At 34.9% G+C, this 21593-nt stretch overlaps 1 protein-coding gene across 2 annotated transcripts in view; it reads right to left on the bottom strand.

Moving 5' to 3' along the window:
- The window catches only part of KCNQ5 (potassium voltage-gated channel subfamily Q member 5), a 552577-nt gene that overhangs the window by 460660 nt on the left and 70324 nt on the right, over window positions 1-21593 (bottom strand). The gene's annotated exons all lie outside the window — the stretch shown is intronic.

The raw sequence follows: 21593 nt of genomic DNA, 5'->3' as shown, positions 1-21593 counted from the left end.
GCGGGCCACGGCAGCTCAGCAGGCAGGGTTCTCGCCTGTCATGCCGGAGACCTGGGTTCAATTCCAAGTGCCTGCCCATGCCAAAAAAAATAATAAGCTAACACTGTACTTAAGTATTTCCCATGGTTTTTAATAACCCAAACTATTTTCTTGTACAATATCTGACCCCTTCCTTTCTCTCTGATCTCATCTCTTACAACTCTCCGCCTCACTCAATCTATTCTCCTTGCTGATCCTAATATGCCAGGCACTTCCTGCCTAGAATTTGCTTCTCATGGCTTACTCCTTCTACATTCAGGTCTCTGATCAAATATCATCTCCTCAGTGAGCCTTCCTGACCACTGACCAAATTCTAATACATTCTCACAATCCCCAAGCTTTTAAGTTCTCACATAGCTTATTTTCTTCTTGCCATAATATCGATTTATTTGTTTACTGTTTGCCCATCAGAATGTAAGCTACATGAGCTCAGACACTGTATCCGCCAAGCCTGGAAGTTTGGAACACAGAAATCACTCAATGCATATTTTTGAATGATTAAATGAGTATGTTCATTTCTATGATTATCTCATTCATATCTATTTGTGCCCCATCAGACTGTAATCTATAGGACAAGAAGAATGTTGTGCTCTCCAGTGACTTGCATTTAAAATCTAGTAGCTGGTACACGTACCTTTTCATAAATATTTTCTGAATGAATTAATTAAAAAAAGCAAAAATAATGAAAGTTCATGGAAAACATCTTGAAATTATTTGCAGAACATGAAGAGAATTTGTAGCATTTCTAGTTTTCATAATTCATTTTGATTTAGCAGGGTGTACCCTCAGTTTAAGCATGGCTTTTCTGGGCCAAATCTCTGCTAGGAGCAATAAAACTGCCATCAGAATGCTATGAAAATGACAGGAGAAAGAGATTAACAGTATTTTTATTTCTAGAAATATTTCCTTTCCAAGGACCAAATGTAATCCCTGATCATTATTCACTTGGAGGGTCTTTTAGTTCACCAATGAATGGGATTCTATAACCAAATTATTTGGATGTTTTGTATGGATTGAAATAAACTGAAATAAGTTGAAATAAATAAATGACAAAAAAAAGCACACATCTAGAATGGCTCTTACTCCAAATCAAATTTTTTAAGAAACTGGATATGTTGCCTATGCCTGTTTTATTTTTAGATAATCTTTAAAGGAAGGAAATTGAACAATATTATAGATAATTTATTATTTTGGAATTTGTAAAAAAAATAGGGTGTAAGGATTAAGCTATATATTTAATATTTGCAAATTCTTAGAATATTGAGTTCTATCCTCAAAAATATTCTAGTGGGAACCTGATTACTTGTTGAAAAGTACATGCACCCAAAGACTAACTAAACCTACTGCCATTTTTATTTTGTCTCTCCCCATGAAGGAATGCACAAAAGAAGGCACTTGTTTAATACGTAACCTTTTTCTCTTTGAAATAGCATCAAATTCCAAATAATTTCATGCTTTTAGAACATCTAAAAGAACTGCCCCTTCTGCACTTCAATTTTTTTCTAAAATATCCTTTCTATACTGACTCCCTTCTATATGTCTTCTTAATACACGTAAAATACATCTTGATATCAGCAGTGATTCGGAAAAAGTACACAATTCATGAAACACCATTTAGTTGTAATTAAAAGGTAAATATCAATAAAAACATTGGCCAAAAAACTTATTACAAGAGGTGACATGAATAAGAAAGGGTTAAGATTGCTGAATAGCACAGAGCAAAGAATAAATTTAGGAAGAACAAAGATAGCTGCTATTAACGGATCAAAGGGAGTCCTACTATGTTTTTACTAAATACAGTGTGGACTCAATTTACCTTTTATTTTACAATGGTAGTCATGTGAGGGTTAGAGAACAAAGTTTACAAATCACCTCTGGCTATACCTGGGGCATTTCTTTGCCACTCCATAACACTGAGAAGAAAGAGGGAACTTGCAGATAATTGTGTCCCATGGTTGAATCTGTAGAGTCTTTCCTTTGGAGGAAATATAAGATCTTTTATTGTTTATGGTGAAAGGTAACATCTATTTAAAGAAAGGCTTCTCAACTTCTGCATTACTGATGTTTTGAGCCCAGATAATTCTTTGTTGAGAGGTCAAGGGGCTGTCTTGTGCATTATGGGATGTTGAGTAGCATTCCTAGCTACTACCCACTAGATGAGAGTAGCAAACCCCAGCTGCGATCATCAAAATGTCTACAGACATTGCCAAATGTGCCCTGGGGGAAAAAATCTCACTGAATTGTGAACCACTGATTTTAAGTTTTCATAATAATCTTTCTAATCAACTCAATAAATGAGGATTTACTGAGTTCCCACTGTCACTTTGTATTCTAGGTGGGGATTAAGGGAAAAATAAGGCATGGGTCCTTCTCTTAAAAAGCTGTGACCATGTTACAGAGATGACTCGTCAGAGTACAACATAAAACACCGGTCACTGAGTCCTTGCTATCCTGTATTGCTAAGAAGTATTTGGATGTTTTATAGAGTTGCTAGAGCAGAGGAGAGCTCAGGGATAACCTCATGAAAAGCTAAGACATGGTATGGGTTTTGATGTCTGGTGGGATTTTTAAAGACAAAATGAAAAGCATTTTGCATGTGGTGTGGAGAACATATTGACAAGGTCTCAAAGTAGGACCGGGTGAAGTGAGAGAGAAACCAATGAAATAAAGGATGAAGAGAATTCTTTAGTTATTTCCAAAATAACTGCTCTTTTATAGAGAGCAGTTATTTTGGAAATATAACAGGATGTCAACGAGGGGGAGGGCAAATAAAAATTATAGCTAAGCAGGAGGCAGATTTCTTAAAAACTGTGTTTGAAACTTGAAGACATACGACTTTCCTCAAAAGTGGTCAAAGGCCCTGAATCAGCAGGTTTGAAAGAAGGTGATGGGACTGAAGTTTTAGGACTGTTGAAAGAAAAATGGAGGGAATAAGAAGGTCTACATCTTAGATGGGGAAAAACTACAGTTTTAGAGCTAAAGTTGGGTAAAAGCCCAGGTCAGGTTTCGACTTTTGACTGTGCTGGCTGATTGGTTAAATGCCTGAATGCCAGCTGTGCACCTTGAATACCTGGCATGTGTTCATCTGCTGTGGCTAGCTAATAGGAAAAAAAACAAACTTTTTTATTCCAATTTTATTAAGAAATTCAGTAGCTGTTGAATGATTAAACATGCACATATAAAATGCACAATTGGTTCCTAGTTTCTATTCTGTCCTAAATTAACTATTGTCAAGTTAACGAATAATTTAAACCCCGGAAATTCAAGGAACATGGAATAAATTGAGTACTCACATATTTTATCTTAGCTATAATTCATCTAAAGGGTTATTTTCAGATGGTTTTCAATATTTTTTCAGCTAATAAATATAAACTTTATTTCCTATTGAATGTGTATATAAAGCATCATACTATTTTTTTTAAACTTCTAAAATAAATGCACATACACATGCAAATCAAAAGCTGGATAATGCCCACTGGTGAGACAAGGATCACAGCCAAAAAATTTCTAATATCAAGACAACTTTGTAACTGTTAAATTAGAACCTTATGTCTTGATTTAAAAGAATATTTATCACAACGAATCTCTAATAGGACAGGTAACATTTGTGAAATTCAAAATTTCACAGTTAATGGAAATGATCAATATTTTTAAAAAACAATTTGCTTTGTGAATGCACTTGTAAATCAAAAAACCATTTACAAGGTAGCTAACTGCCATTCCCAAGAGGAAATCCTAGTTGGGGCACATGTTTAAATGGTATGCACACACTCGTAGATTGTATAACCATGTTAGTTAGACCTCTCTGTCCCTAAAATGGAAACCAAGAAGGAATTAAGTTAATAAGTTTTCCCTAGAAATATTTTAAGAATAATACAGATACAGTGATTATGTTGGTGTGGGTGTCTTCGTGCTTATGAATACAAATGAGCATAGAAAATTATTACATGTGGTAGTAAGTATTGTTCTTTTGACAAGCAGGGAACAGATGAAGATAGCACTTCATACTCTCAAATGGTGTCGTTTACTACAGAAAAATTGTTCAGTACTTTAGTACCTGTTCGTCATATTTTCCTTCATGCTTAAATTATGCCTTGGTTTTAAATTAGGTATTTAAGAAGGCACCTTGATGCCTTCAAGGCATTATGATGCAAATTTTGTATGTCACCTTAGAAAATGATTAAAATGAAAAGGCTATTGCTTATAGGAGTTAATATGTTTTCCCATTTACTTAATCTTATGTCAAGAGGTGATTTGGGCATGGGAAGAATTTGAAACAAATTATTATGGACTATTATTCATAAAATTGATAAAAACATAAATATGTATTATGTTTATGTACATATTTGCATATAATTCATATTTTCGCAATTACAAAGATACGCATTTATACGAATATATTATAACACACAATGTAAATACTTTAGAACCCACCACAAAGCCATGGGCAAAGTAAGCAGTTATTTACTGTGCGCTCCCACTACATCTCATCCTCACACCCATATAGCATATATTATTTGTACTGTTCTTATTCTGTTACAGTTCTGTTTCCTCCCACTTGATTAAAAATTTCCGAGGACTAATACGTAACTCATTTCCCCATCCTAAGTACCTACGACAGTGTTCATCACAGACAATGTCAATAATTATGGAATGAATGAATAAATACATCTCTTAAATTTTTTTACCTTCAAACAGATATCTGCTAAATTTCTATTGTAACAAGATATTTTATAAAATATTAATTTATCAGATTCCCCCAACTTAATCAGAAGACATCCTTTATATTTCAAGTTCGCACTCTAAGAATATCTTGATAATCTTGCTTTAATAAAAGTAGAGATAATAAATTTAGATTTAAAGGGGCTAATAGGTACTTCGTTTCTGAGTCACTCAATAATTCATCATAAAAGAGAAAATACAACTATACTTTGAGTGATGTTTTAACTAAATTTGATTTTTATAGTTTTCAATATTCTGATTTTGGCAACCTCATTTAGCCAAAGTGCCAAAGTAAATTAACAACCTCTTCAAACAGCAAAAATCTGTTACTTACTGCAAAATCAATTTATGCAAGTATAAAACCTTATTTTAATGGTTAATTTGCAATTCTTTGTTTAACTTTTTGTAGAAAAAAACTGTTGTTTTTATTTTAGTAAGACAGATGTACCAAAAAAATTAAATATTTTTATCTTATATTACATAACAATTACACAATTAAAAATTCTTCAACATTTCAATCTGCACCTTCCTTAACTTAATGCTTAGGAAAGCATAAAGTCTCCATAAAGAAGCGACTAGCATTTCTCTAACTCTACTGAGGTAATCCTACCATCTATATCAGGGCAAAATATACCCTATTCATACTAATTAAACTCTGAGAAAAAGTAAACGGACTCAATATAAAGACATCTTCTAGTTTTAACCTTCTGTTTAAACCAACTGATGACTGCTGGAAATGCAGTGCAATCTAATGATTGATCCAGCACTTCTGTTCTTACAACTTCCATGTAAGCTTAAATGAATAGGTAGTTATTTAGGAATTCTCAAGGTTCAAGTATGAAGAACGCCACCACCTCACTATGTGGCTAAGGGGATGATGTGGATGGGATATAGCCTCAAAATTAGAGTGAAATTATAAAACTGTGCTATCATCAATTTTAACAACTGTTCCACACCAATGCAAGATGTTGGCGGTGGTGTAGAATAAGGGAATGCTGTATTTTATATATGATTGTTCTGGAAACACACAACTTCTTTAATAAAAATAACAAATTTTTTAAAATGGAGGGAAAGTGATAGGGATGGATGCAAAACTAAGTGATGATACCGGGAACCACTGATTGCATACTTTGAATGGTTTGTATGATGTGTGAATACATTTCAATAAAATTGTTAAAAAAAAAATGGAGGGAAAGTAGAAACAGAGCTTCTGTCAATGAAGAATCTTTGAACAACTAGCAAAAAACTGGCAGAGCCATCTTCCTCAGAACTCCAGCAGACATTTAAAGGGTTGCAGTAAGTGTCTGAGGGTCAAATTAAGAAAACACAGCTTTATGCAATAGTAGGAGAAGCTAGTGGTACAACTGATGGCCCCTCACCACCCCTCTTCTAAACAGCTTGTGCCATCATGCACAGATGGGGCACACAAATTCTTACAAATGTAGGGATTTCTAAGGCCACAAGAAAGCAGAAGACCAGGACAAGACACAGGCTCAGAAAACACAGAGGATCCTTCACTTTGCATTTGTTTTGGGCTCATCTTCTTGATAAGAGGGCTAAAGGAGAGCACTAACTAAGGTGCAGTCCACATGCAAAGACTGTGAAATGTGTTTTTTGCATTAGTTTGTTTTTATTAGCTCCTGGCACTCAAGGAAAATTCTGGCACATCACCGGCTGGATACAAATTAAAGGATAGACAAATCAAGGGTGGAATCATTGAGTTAACACTTTAAAATTTCAAAATGTTCATTGTGCAACAAACGATCACAAGAAAATCAAATAGGAGATTATGGCCCATCCATATGAATAAGATAAAAGCTCAGAAATCCTCAAGGACAAAGACCAGATTTTGGATATAATTAAGAAAGACTTTTTTTTTTTAAAAAAAGCACTCTCAATATGTTCAAGGATACAAAAGAAAACACAGAAAATGAACTAAAGGATATCAGAAAAACAATGAATGAACAATATAAGAATCTCAATAAAGAAACAAATTTTAAAAAGAAACTAAACAGAAATACTGGTGTACAAGACCACAAAACAGAAATGAAAAATTCCCTAGAAGAAGATTTCATCAGCAGATTGGAGCTTGCAGAAGAAAGATTCAGTGAGCTCAAAGAGAAGACAATTGGATTAATTCAGGCTAAGGAACAGAAAGAAGAAAGAATGAAAAAAAGAATAAGCAGATAGTAAGAGACCTGTGGGACACCACTAAGCATATTATGGAAATCCAAGGAGAAAAGAAAGAGAAAGGGGGAGAAGACCATTCAAGGAAATAATGACAGAAACTTCCCAACTTTAATGAAAGACATGAATATGCATATTCAAGATGCCTATCAAAAACCAGACAGGATAACTCAATGAGAATCATGCCCAGACACATAGTAGTCAAACTGGTGATTGCCAAGGACAAGGAGAAAGTTCTAAAAGCTGCAACAGTAAAGCAATGTTATGTACAAGGGAGAACCAATAAAATTAAGTGCTGATTTCGAATTAGAAACCACGGAGGCAAGAAGCCAGTGGGACAAAATGATTTAAGTGCTGAGAGAAAACAACTGCCAAATAAGAATTTTATATTTGGCAAGACACGTTTTTAAAAAATTAGGACAATTCCAGATAAACAGAAGCTGAGGGAGTTCATTACTGCTAGATCTGCCCTACAAACTATGTTAAAGGGAGTTTTTCAGATCAAAAGGAAAGGACACTAGGTAGAGGACTGAAGTGACATGAAGAAATAAAGAGTAGCAGTAAAAGTAACCATATGGGTTGTTATAAATGCTAGTACTATTGTTTTATACTGTTTAGTATAACTCTCCCTTTCTAGTATAACTCCTGTACTTCTTACAAGCTATTTGAATGTGACTTACCAGAAACAGAATAGCTTTTAAAAAGGGGAATTTATTAAGTTGAAAGTTTACAGTTCTTAGGCTATGAAAATGTCCAAATTAAGGCACCAACAAGAGGTTACCTTCATTCAAGAAAGGTTGATGAAGTGCATAACCCAATTCAACCTATCTGTATAGCTCATTTGAACATATGAAACACAGGGAGCCCAGAATAAGAAAGAAGTCCTTTAATCCTGTATAGATTATTGTAATGTCTGGATACATCTTAGAGTATATAAAGCAGATAATCAAAAAGTATTGACAAAGTCCCCAGAAGGATGGGAGAAAGAATATGGAACTATAAAACCTTACCATTAGGGAATCCCTGATAGTGTGTCAAACTTTGGGGACACCCAAATAAATAGGCCATGCTCTCAATCATGAGGCTTACTCTCGTGAAGCTTATGTAGGTAGTGGAGAAGCTTAGACTAACTATAGGCATGTGTAAGAGTTACTTCTGGAGGACTTCTTTCATTGTTCAGATGTGGCTGTTTTCTCTCTAAGCCCAACTCTGCAAGTGAAATCATAGCCCTTCCCTCTATGTGGGACATGACATCTAGGGGTGAAAGTCTTCCTGGTGATGTGGGAGATGACTCCCAGGGATGAATCCAGACCTAGCACTGTGGAATCAACAATTCCATCCTGGCCAAAAGGGGGAAAAGAAGTGTTACTAATAAAGTAACAGTGGCAGAGAGAGTTCAAATAGAGTTGAAAAGCCACTCAAGAGGTTGCTCTTATGCAAGCTTCAGTTAGACCTTGCTACCTATCATAACCTGCCAACCCCCAATCAGGACCATTCCAGCCATCATAAAGAACACCTAGGCAATATACAAGATTCCACAAGGTTCCAGGCCCTAGAGTAACTTTCCAGAAACCTATAACCTCCAGATGGGTCCTTGGTCCGGTTAAGTCCTGAAACCTGGTCAAGCTTCTCCAGAACATCAGATAGTTCCATCTCCCTACTCCATATTAGTGACAGACCCTTCCAATATGAAAAATTTAGAATTGCTATAGCCCAAACACCCTTAAAGATAGGGATGGAAAGATCAAAGGTGATGGTGGAGTTATACAGAGAAGATAGGATTTAACAAATGAATAAGAATGCTGAATCATTAAACTGATATTTCTCTTAGCCTTCAATATTTTAGACAGCTAGAAATAAAAACCTAAAATTGTGAAATTGTAACCCATGTCAAACTCTGAGATACATTCTACAACTAATTTAGGTGCTGTGCTTTGAAACTTATAGCTTTTTTGTATATGTGTTATTTTTCACGAAAAAGAAGGAAAAAAGATCGATTGTGATGATAAAAAAAAATTGAAGCCCTCAAGCTTCCTATATTCTGGAGCAGCTAGAAGGAAAAATATGAGAGGATCGTATGGTAGCCCATGACAAACTCTGAGATCTGTCCTGAAACTACTTGTTGAGGAGTGCTTTGAAAACTATTGTTTTTTGTGCTGGTTTGAAAGGATGTATGTACCCTAGAAAAGCCATGTTTTAATCCTAATCCCACTTTGTGAAGGCAGCTGTTTCTTCTAAACCCTATTCAGTATTGTATGCCTGAAACTTTAATTAGATTATCTCCCTGGAGATGTGACTCAATCAAGAGTGGTTGTTAAACTGGATTAGGTGGAGATGTGTCTCCATCCATTCCAGGTGGGTCTTGATTAGTTTACTGGAATTCTATATAAGAGGAAATATTTTGGAGAAAGGGGGAGATTCGGAGAGAGCAGAGATGAACAACACAGCCACGAGAAAGCCACAGAACCATGAAGCAGAGAGTCCACCAGCCAGCAACTTTGGGAGATGAAGAAGGAAAACGCCTCCCAGGGAGCTGGAGATCTGAAGCTAGCAGATGATGCCGTGTTTGCCATGTGCCCTACCAGCTGAGAGAGGAACCCTGACTGTGTTTGCCATGTGCCTTTCCACTTGAGAGAGAAACCCTTAACTTCATTGGCCTTCTTAAATCAAGGTATCTTTTCCTGGATGCCTTAGAATAGACATTTCTATAGACTTGCTTTAATTGGGACATTTCCACGGCCCAAAAACTGTTAACTTGCAACTTATTAAATTCCTCTTTTTAAAAGCCATTCTGTTTCATTGCATTCTCACAGCTAGCAAACTAGAACACTTTTTCATTTCTTTGCTTTGTATATATATTATGCTACACAATAAAAAAAGTTAAAAAATAAAAAAAAGAAAGGCTGATGAAATTCAGGGTTTCTCTTTCAGCTGGGAGGGCACATGGTGACAACTGCTAGCTTTCTCTCCAGCTTCTTGTTTCATGAAGCTCCCTGGAGGTGTTTTCTTTCTTCATCTCCAAAGGTCTCTGGTTTTGTGGACTCTGTTGGTTCTGGTATCTCTAAAGTTTTTTCCAAAATGGTTCCCTCTTAAAGGGCTCCAGTAAGCAATCCCACATTGAATGGGTGGAGACACATCTCCATGGAAACCATCTAATCAAAAGTTACCACCCACAACTGGGTGGGTCACATATCCATGGAAACAATAAAAAAGATCCTACTCAGCAATACTGACTGAGGATTAAAGGATACGGCTTCTCTGGGGTACATAAGAGCTTCAAACTGGCATAAGGCTCTAAAAAGCAAATGCATAAAAATGAATGACAAATTCATAGGGATTTGGATTTACAATGTTTAAATACATAATTCATAATTAAAACAAAAGTTGGATAAGGTATGGGAACAGTGCATGTATATGCTACTAAAGGTAAGTTGGCATCAAGTTAAACACGGATGTTATAAACTTAGAAAGTTAAATTCAAGCTCTATGATAACCACAAAGAAAATACTTGAAAAAGATATACAGAAGGAAATGTGAAGTGACTTAAAATGTACACTACAAAAAAATCAAATAAAAATGAAATTAAGCATTAGTGGAAGAACTGAGGGACAAAAAATGTATAAGACTTACAAAGATCAAATAGCAAAACAGCAGAAGAAAGTCCTGCATTATTAGTAGTTACTCTAAACATAAATTGACTCAACTGTCCAATCAAAAGGAAGAGATTGGCAGAATGGATAAAAACTCATGACTCAACTATATGCTTTTTACGAGAAGACTCACTTTAAATTTTAAGATACAAGTAGGTTGAAAATGGAAGAATGGAAAAAAAATACCAAGCAAATAGGAACCAAAGGAGAGTTGAGGTTGCTATACTAATATCAAATAAAATAGACATTAAGTCACAACCTGCAAAAAGGGACAAAGACAATTACTATATACCAATAATACAGGGATAAACTCAGCAAGAAGACAAAACACTCATAAATATATCTCCACCAAATGGCAGAGCTACAAAATACATGCACATATTGAAAGATTTGAGACATAACAATTTTACATTAATAGTAGGATATTTCAATATACCACTGTTCTAGTTTGCTAGCTGTCAGAATGCAAATACCAGAAACAGAATGGCTTTTAAAAAGGGGAATTTAATAAATTGCTAGTTTACAGTTCTAAGGCCCAGAAAATGTCCCAATTAAAACAAGTCTATAGAAATGTCCAATCTAAGGCATCCAGGGAAAGATGCCTTGGCTCAAGAAGGCTGAAACGTTCAGCGTTTCTCTCTCAGCTGGAAGGGTACATGGTGAACATGGCAGCATCTTCTGGCTTTCTTTCCAGGCTTCTTGATTCAGGAAGCTTCCCGGGAGGTATTTTCCTTCTTCATCTCCAAAAGTCACTGGCTGGTGAACTCTCTGCTTCACAGTTCTGTGGCATTCTGAAGCTTTCTCCAAAATACTTCTTTTCTTATAGGTTTCCAGTAAACTAATCAAGGGCCACTTAGAATGGGTGGAGACATGTCTCTACCTAAGTATATTATCTCCTTGGAGATAACTTAATCAAGTTTGCAACCTACTTGTATCTTAAGTAGATAACTGAATAGGGATTAGAAGAAACGGCTCTTTACAAAATGGGATAGAATGAAAACATGGCTTTTCTAGGACACATAAATCCTTTCAAACCAGCACACTCACCTTCAACAATGGATAGAATATCTAGACAGAAGATGAGCAGTGAAAACAGAAGACATGTATGATATGAACTTGAACTGACAGACATATATATATCACTTCACCCAACAGAAGCAGAACACACATTCTTCTCTAGTGCACATGGATCATTCTCCAGATAGACCGTATGTTAGGTCACAAAACAAGTCCCAATGAATTTAAAATACTGAAATCATACAACATGCTTTTCCAACTCAATGGCATGAAGCTAGAAGTCAGTAACAGAAGGAGAACTGTAAAATTCACAATTATGCGGAAAATAAACAACACATTCTTAGACAACCAGTGGATTAACAAAGAAATCATAAGGGAAATTAGGAAATATCTTGAGGCAAATGAAAATGAAAACACAACAAACCAAAACATGTGGAATGTAGTAAAGGTGGTGCTGAAAGGGATGTTTATATCTAAATATTCATGTTAAGAGGAAGACCTCAAATCAGAGAGCTAACCTCAAATCTGGAGCATCTAGAAAAAGAAAAGAAAAGTAATCCCGAAGTGAGTAGAAGAAAGCAAATAACAATATTAGACCAGAGGTAAATGGAATAGAGAATTAAAAAAATAGAAAGACTCAAAAAGCCAAACCATGGTTCTTTGAAAATATTAATAAATGACACACTTTTAGCTAGACTGACAAGGAAAAAAAGAGAGAGGAGACAAATAAATAAATCATAAATGAATTGGGAGACATTACTACCACCCCAAAGAAATAAAATGGGCAACTATATGCCAAAAAATTAGAAAACAACAAATTCCTAGCAATATCCAAACTACCTAGACTGACTCTAGAAGAAACAGAATATCCCAAGAGACCAAAATAATTAAAGAGGTTGAATCAGCCACCAAAACCTTTCCAGTAGAGAAAAGCCCAAGACCAGCTAGCTTCATTGGTGAATTTTACCAAACATTCCAAAAGAATTAACACCAATTCTGCTCAAACTCTTCCAAAAAATTGAAGAAAGGGGAACACTTCCTAACTCATGCTATGAGGCCAAAGTCATCTTAATACCAAAATCAGATAAAGATAACACAGGTAAAGAAAATTACAGACCAATATCTCTTATAAACATATATACAAAAATCCTCAATAAAATAGTAGCAAACCAAATCTAACAACATATTAAAAGAATTATACACAATGATTAAGTAAGGCTTATCCCAGGTATGAAGAGTTATTTCAACAAATTTGGCAAAGTGGTGGGGTACAAGATCAACATGCAAAAAAATCAATAGTATTTCTATACATTAATAACAAAGAATATGAATAGGAAATCAAGAAAAAAGTTCCATTTCAATAGCAACTAAAAGAATCAAATATCTAGGAATAAATTTAACCAAGGATATAAAGGAGCTACACATGGAAAACTACAAAACATTGCTAAAGTAAGTCAAAGAAGACCTAAATAAATGAAAAGAACATTCCATGCTCATGGATTGGAAGACTAAAAAAATGTCAAGCTGTCAATTCTACCCAAGGTGATTTACAGATGTAACACAGTCCCAATAATAATTCCAACAGTGTTCTTTCCAAAAATGGAAAAGTCAATCATCGAATTTATATGGAAAAATATGGGATCCCAAATAACCATAACCGATTCAAAAAGGAAGGGCAAAGTTTGAAAGATTTACACTTTCCGACTTTAAAATCTATTACAAAGCTATGGTGTTCAAAATAGCAAAGATACTGGCATAAGGACAAATTTATAGTCCAATGAAATAAAATTGAGAGTTCAGAAATAGCTCCCCACATCTATGGCCAATTGATTTATGACATGAGTGTCAAGTCCACTTCAACAAATAGTGCTGGGAGAACTGGATATCCATTTGCTAAAGAATGAAACAGAACCTCTACGTCACACCATATACAAAAATTAACTCAAAATGAATCAAAGACCTAAATTAAGAACCAGGACTATAAAACTCCTAGAATAAAATGTAGGGAGGGATCTTCAGGACGTTCTGTTAGGTAATGATTTCTTAGACTTTATACACAAAGCACCAGTAACAACAGAAAAAATAGATAAATGGGACCTTGCTAAAATAAAATTTTAAAAAAATTGTGCACCAAAGGATTTCATCATGAAAGTGAAAAGACAACATATAGAATAGGAGAAAGTATTTGGAAATGACATATCTGATAAAGGTTTAATATCCAGAATATATAAAGGGAGTCCTACAACTCAACAACAAAAAGGCAAACAGCCCAATTGAAAAACAGAACAAAGGGAAAAAGACCTGAGCAGATATTTCTCTAAGGAAGATACACAAACATCCAAAAAGCATATGAAAAGATGTTCAACATCATTAGCCTTTAGGGAAATGCAAATTAAAATCACAATGAGATACTATTTCACACTCACCAGGTTGGCCACTATAAAAAGAAAAAAAGTAAAATAACAAGTGTTGGAAAGGATGTGGAGAAATAGGAATGCTTGTTCATTGTTGGTGGGAATGTAGGATGGTGTAGCCACGGTGGAAACAGTTTGGCAGTTTCTAAGAAAGTTAAGTACAGAATTGCCATGTGACCTAACCATCCCACTGCTAGACATAACCTAAAAGCACTGAAAGCAGGGCCTAAAATAGATTTTCCATGATGATATTCATTGTGGCATTATTCACATTACCAAAAGACAGAAGCAACTCATCTCTCTATCAACAGATGAATGGATAAGCAAAATATGGGGTATACATACTGTGTTGGTCTGCAAGCTGCTGGAATGCGATATAACAGAACTGAAATGGCTTTTAAAAGGGGAATTTAATGAATTACAAGTTTACAGTTTTAAGCCAATAAAAATGTACAAACTAAGGCATCCAGGGAAAAATACCTTAATTCAAGGAAGGCAAAAGGGTCTGGAACAGCTTTGGAAAGTCATATGCTGGCATCTGCAGTTCCCTTACTTTTGAGGCCCACTGTTTTCAGACTCTGTTCCTGTGGGGGTTCCTCACTCTGCTTCTCTGGGGCTGGCTTTCATTTCTTCAGTTCCCTTGGCTCTCTCTAGGCTCTGATCTGCTAAACATCTCATGGTGACATCTGCTGGGCTCCAAGCATCTCCAAACATTCATGTCTCTGTTCACCAAGTATTGGCATCTGCATCAGCTCTGCTCTGAAATTTCTGTTCGCTCTGTCATTTCTGACTCTCTACAAAATATTTCCTCTCTTAAAGGATTCCAGTAAATAAAAGACCCACCTGGAATGGGTGGAGTCACCTCTCTACCTAATCAAAATGTCACACCCATAAATGGGGGCCATACCTCGGTGAGGTAATCTGATCAAAAGTTTCCTTACTACAATTGAATGGAGGATTAAAAGAAAAGGCTGCTCCCCACAAGATTAAATCAGGATGAAAACAGGGCTTTTCTGGGGTACATACTACTTTCAAACCATCACATATACAATGTATAATGTATGATGGAAGCTGTAAAAATGAATGACATTGTTATACATATGATAACATTGATGAACCCTGAACACATCACACTGAGTGAAATAAGCTAGACACAAAAGGACAAGCATCGTATGATCTCACTGAGAAGAAATAATTGGAATAAGCAAACTCACAGAGTCAGAATCTAGAATATAGGCTATCAGGGGGCCTGGCTGAGGGAGAAAATGGGGAGTTAATGTGTAATTGGTATAGAGTTTCTGTTCAGGGTGACAGAAAAGTTTTGCTAATGGATGGTGGTGATGGTACAACACTGTGAATATAATCAACACCACTGAATTATATATTTGAATGGGGTCAAAAGGGACAACTTTAGATTGCATATATATTACCGGAATAAAATTTTAGAACAATGAACCCTAATGTAAACTATGGATGACAGATAATAGTATAATTATAATAACATTATTTCATCAATTAAAAAATGTGCCACACTAACAACGTGTTAATAGGGGAAAGTGTGTCTGTAAGGGGGGGGGTATTTGGGAACTGTGTATTATCTATATGATATTTCTGTAATCTGACTTCTCTAATATGAAAAGGTGGATGCCAACAAAAGAATAAAACAGAAGCACATCAGGTGGAAGAAATAGGTTGAGCAAAGATAGAAAGGCCAACAGGAACAGAAATCATTGGAGAAACACTGACTAATTTGAATTATTTGCAGCCAAGACACCATGAAAAAGTCATCAAGCACAACCTGAAAGCTGACTAAGCTTTTTGTGTAGCCAGTACAGCACCTCTCTATATTTCTGAACTGGGAGGTGACATAATAAAATCTACAACTGCCACATCTTCTCCTTAAATAATTTTTACATTTAATGTAATGACATTATAATTATCTTTTAAATGCAAAATACTTAATGTCTACATAGTATGACTAGATTAACAGATTTGTAATCAGATAGAGTAAAGAGTCAGAAATCTATAAAGTCCAAATTCTAGAAGTCCCTGTTTAGAAAGATTGCTAATTTCAGAAATGATAAAGCTAAGCAAAGAGGAAACTTTAAATGTACGTGAATGGAAATAACTTTTCCAACCTGAAACAATTATTTTTCAGAAAAAGCAAATTATCTTTTTTAAAAGCAAGAATAAGGTACATAGAAAGTTTAAACTCACAGTACTGTCCCATTTTAATTAGGAAGGAGTCCCTCAAATTATATATTACCATTGGCATATATCACTCTACATGTGATGTTAATTTTTGCAAAATAATAAATACATAATACAAAGAAGAGGAAAGTCATTACTGTAGCTGAACAGAGGAATTCATTGAGCACCTCTTACAGGCATGTAATAGTCTTTTGAATGATGATAAATATGGAAATTTTTATCCTTGCATGGTCCCCACTGGGTAATTGCTGAGAAATTAGAAACAAGGCAATTTATAAAGACATAAAGAGTACATGAATGCTTGGAATGTATTATTTAAGGACTCGAATAATGAACTTTTTAATATTTCAGTTTTATCTTTTGAGTTTCAACAATCAAGGCTTTCATAAATTTAACATTATTCTATTACCATTCCATAAATGTAGCAGCATATTTTTTCCTAGAGATTTATTATTGATACATAAACAATGGAACAAAGGAGTTTATGATCCCTCCAAATCACAATCATAATAACAAAAGCATAGTATCTAAAAATATGAAACTCATCCCTAGAATAGGAATTACTGATAAGATTTTTTAAAACATTAACAACTTATTATTCACAACTTATTATTAACAACTTAGAGATAAAAGTATGGCTTAGCCATACTTTTTAAGACAAACAAAAATGTGGCACAAAATATTCATGTTTAAAAGCAGTCACAAGTAAACCATTTATTGAATTTTCCCTTTTAAAAAACTCTATTTTAAAAGAAAAATCTCTTAGAATGAATAGTTTTGCAAGTTTCACAGGAACAGCAAATGTATCAAATATCCTCATCTTGGGTAATTACTTCCTTTGCAGTGCCATGCACATTCTTGCAATTTAGCAGAAAATTAAAGCACACATTACAAACATAATTGGATAAATGGAAAAATGCTATAAAATATCAATAAAGGAATACCTAAAATACTGACATACGTCTAAACCCCACCTGAACTTGTTAATTTTTAGATCAAGCTGGCTTTATTTTGCAAGTGCTTCTTTGCAAGAATTTAAGTCTGTGTACCTTGGTTCTGGCCAAATAAAATACTTCTTTAAGAGATGGTTTAATTACATAATTTTCAGCCCTTCTGGTTTTGTGGAGATTGGTATGACACTGCTTTGGTATCCCCCAAAAGATCACAATTCTTTGGGTGAGGCAGAAACATAACACATAATTACAGACAACATAGAAGTGCAGTGATTGAGATATGCCCAGGACATGTGCTCACAGACAAGGGACACCTAACTCACCTTGAGGAGACAACGTGGAAGCTGAGCCTAGAAGAAGAAATAAGAGCAGAAGGAAAGAGTAAGGGCTTTATGGGTGCATCCCAGGTAAAGGCAGAGGCTGGGGAAGGTCAGGACACTGAGCATTCAGGGTTGCTGAACCAGGGTCTCCAGGGACAGGTGATGGAGAGACAGTAGCTCCTGCTCACAAGCAGCGTGGTGTGCCCTGATTAGAGCTTGTCCTCGAATGCTGGTTTGGGGGAGCTACTGCAATGCTCTGGTGGGGGGTGGGGAAGGCACCATCAACACATCTGCACCCTAAATAGACGACTCCTGTGGCTGTGCAGAAGACAGAGTGAAGAAGGAACAATACAATGAGGAGACTGTTTCAATGGGAGAGAATTAAATAGGGACTGAGCCAGGTCAGTCATGGCAGGGATGGAGAAGAGGAGAGAAATGAGTAAAATAATTTTAAAAGGAATTAAGACTTCCTTAATCAGAATCTTTCTGATTCTAAGAAGGTAAAAGGCTGAAGAGTTGAATCAATAATAAGTATGAATAATTTTTTTTCACCTGGATCTGCCTACAGTGCAGCTTTAAGAAGTAAAATTATATTGTAAAATCATAAATTTTCCCCATTACAATGAAGTCTAGAGAAATGTACAATGTGCGACAATTAGAACCTATGTTTCTATACAATTGCTCTGATTATCTGAGGGGCCCCCGCTGAGGATGGAAGAGTCACATCAGAATTTACCTGATGCTGCACGCAGTGTTCAGGCCTCAGTTTTAAAAGCATTTCCCCAGAGAGTGGGATAAACAAAGAAAGTTTTGTTCTTTGAAATTTGAAAACACATCTTTCTCTACCTGAAACATAGCTATTTATTGCAACATTCCAAAAATTTAACACTCTTTTTTATTACTTGCAAAGAAAATTACTTATTTCCCAAATCTTTTTTTATACTCCTTTAAAAAACAAACCTGCATTTTCTCAAGGTTGCCAATAATTCAGGAATGCTCACCTTTATTTCCCTTGAGCCAAATGAATTGCTGATTGCATTTGCTTCTACTTTTCATCTAAACAGCCCTGCACACTGCTACACAGACCTAAATATTTTGTCTTTGCTTGATCTCACCCTAAAATGTACCTTCTTTGAAAAGTTATTTGTTTGTGAATATTAACTTTCCTATGAAAGGCTGTTCTAGGACAAATTAAGAACAGCCAAGAAAACTATATTGTATTTGTTTGAATTATTCCATAATTCTAATGTGTTAAGGAAAGAATTTAACAATTGAGTTGAACACATTTTAACAGCGATGTATGGTGATGTAATGAACTGCACATTAAAATATTTTTTTACTCCCTATGCTTGCAGCACAAAATAATTTTGCTACAGACTTTTTAATATTGCCTATTTATAAAACTACCGAATTTGTTCTTAATTCTTTGACAGTACTTTATTTGCAACACTGATATCACAATATTTGGTGCTTGCCTTTTAGAAGCAAAAAAAATGCCCTAAAGCAATATTTTTGGGATTAAATCAAGAGAAGTTTGTTTCAGAGGTCTGAAATTGGGTTAAACAATAAAGCCTTACACATTATATAGGAGATTTAGTTAAGATTTGACACGCATACAACTTTAGGAAAAAAAAAAGGCTCATTATCTAGATTGCATGGTTAAATTTTAATGAATTTAAAAGATTTCAAAAGATTGAAATAAACATTTTTTTACTTTACGCTGGAATTTAACAGAAAGCCTCCTATACAAATTGCACAAAAATACAATTTATCAATCTTCTGAGTCATTTTTAGTAACTCAAGCTACTAAAAACTGCCACTCCCACCTCCACCCCCATTTGTGGTCTTAAAGGCCCATCTGGAATTCAGTTGCTGTCATTACCGCTGCATTTCTAAAATGAGCTGAAACTATCAAATTCATTAATTTAGTAAACAGCAATGTAGTAAGACGATAAAGATGAAAGCATGGTGTTTTGGTCTTGAATTTACAGGATACCTGACAATTCTAGGTAAATTAAGGAATGAGGAAATCCATGTAGAGTTTTAGCTGTGGGGTGGATTTGCTCATGCGTTGTAGCCTGGCATTCACAACTGGTGACATGGAAGACCCTCTCCCGGGTATGTGCAGATTATTGGTCTGTGGTTTGTGTTAAGATTCCAAAAGACTTGTTACAATTCCATCCTTGCTTTCCTTCTCAAGAGAGCATACAGGGTTGTACGGGAGTGAATAGGGCATGGCTTTAAGAACAATCTTGTATCTATTATAATTTTTACTTATAAGTAATTTTTAAAGTTGTAAAACCACAGAGTTGGTATTGTGTTCTGAAAGTAGGAACTCCATCTAAAGCTGATAAATCTGCTTTAAAAAAAACCTGTGAGAAAGCCAAATAGGACTGAGTCAGGACCGTGATGATAGCTGATTCATGGAATTTGGAATACATTAAACAAAAATATGCATTGCTATGTAGCTCTTTGAATCCACACACTAAACTGGATTCAGGAACCAAAAAGAAGTGGGTTTGAATTCAGCTCGGCTAGTGACTAGCTATGTGAGCTACTGTCCATTTAAAAAATGGATAATAATAATAATAAGGCCTGCCTCATCTAAATGTTTTAATTATCAAATAGCTATTTTAAACTTTGTATACTAATTGAGTGTGTACTCTATGATATTCTAAGTCTTTATACAAATGATCTCATTTAATTCTCAAACAAGTCTTTGAAATGGGTCTAGTTATTTACTACATTTGACAGACGAAGACAGAAATAAAGAGCATTTAAGTATACATGAAAAGTAAGGCTCAATACATGAAAAATGTGATACACAAAACACAGATTCGAACAATTGTTAACAACTTTGTCAGTAAGTTTAATCTAGCAGTGTAAATAATTATGGTACTCAAATATAAGTACTTAAATCTGGGCTATATTATGCTAATTATCCAGACTCACCCAGGTTCAAATTGGTAACTTCATTTCAACATAAACTGAAATAAATTGTAAAGACCAAAATTACGAGATTAAAGGATTCTTACATTAAAAAAATTCAGCTCATCAAATTATAAATTCTTAAAATTAATAGAGCCATCATTTGTTTTTTAATTGAAATGTTTATATAGCTCACAAGAAGTGTAGATTTTGCAGTTTTTTTTAGCTAATTTGATGACATAAGCAGTTAAACAGGCTAATTTAACTTTCATAGTAAAACACTGTCTTGATCTAAACCATGAATTTTAGGGGTCAAGAGAGAGCCAAATAAGATCTTACCCAGCTGACATGAATAAAGGAATTATTTAAATCTCTTTTTGGCCATTAGAGCATCTATGAATTTCTAAATGACAGTTTGTCAACATGTAGCCACTGATCTCATCTTCAGTCATGGTTACTTTGAACTTAGGCACTATCATCTGATAAAAAGTATTTCATACCACGAGGAAGTCTAGAGCAAAACTTTGTTTCTTTTTTACAAAAGCTACTCCTTAAGAGTTCTACAATATGGGTGAACCTTGAAAATGTTATGCTAAGTGAAATAAGCTAAACACAAAAGGAAAATATTGCTTGATTTCACTTATATGAAATATGTAGAATAAGCAAATTCATAGACACAAAAGAATAGAGTTTACTAGGGACTGGGGAGAGGGAGACACAGAAGTTATTGGTTAATAGGTGCAAAGTTTCTGTTTGGTATGATGAAGTTTTAGTAATGGACAGTGTTGATGGTAGCACACATAAATGTAATAAAGATCCAAAACTTGACTAAAATGGCAAATTTTATGTTATGTATGTTACACAAATAATTTTTCTTTTAAAAAAGTAAATCCTAAGATTTCAACGTTTCCACTTAACTTCAGCCCTAATAGCTGATCTGGATTTTTGACCATTTATGCACTGTCCTAACTCTAGTCTTTTCAAAGAGCCATCCTTATCTATAAGCTTTACACAGTATTAATATGGATGCCTTCTGGCCCTTCCAATAAGAAAGAGATCCCTCTAATTGTGACATTGAATTATTGTAAACCTTATTCTCTTTTTAATAATAATAAATCCTTAAGAAAGTATGTCTATTTCCAAAGTATGATG

Source organism: Tamandua tetradactyla, chromosome 5 (assembly GCF_023851605.1).
Source record: "Tamandua tetradactyla isolate mTamTet1 chromosome 5, mTamTet1.pri, whole genome shotgun sequence".
Classification (NCBI taxonomy): Eukaryota; Metazoa; Chordata; class Mammalia; order Pilosa; family Myrmecophagidae; genus Tamandua; species Tamandua tetradactyla.
The sequence above is the reverse complement of the archived record's forward strand: the minus strand, read 5'-3'. Positions and strand labels throughout refer to the sequence as shown.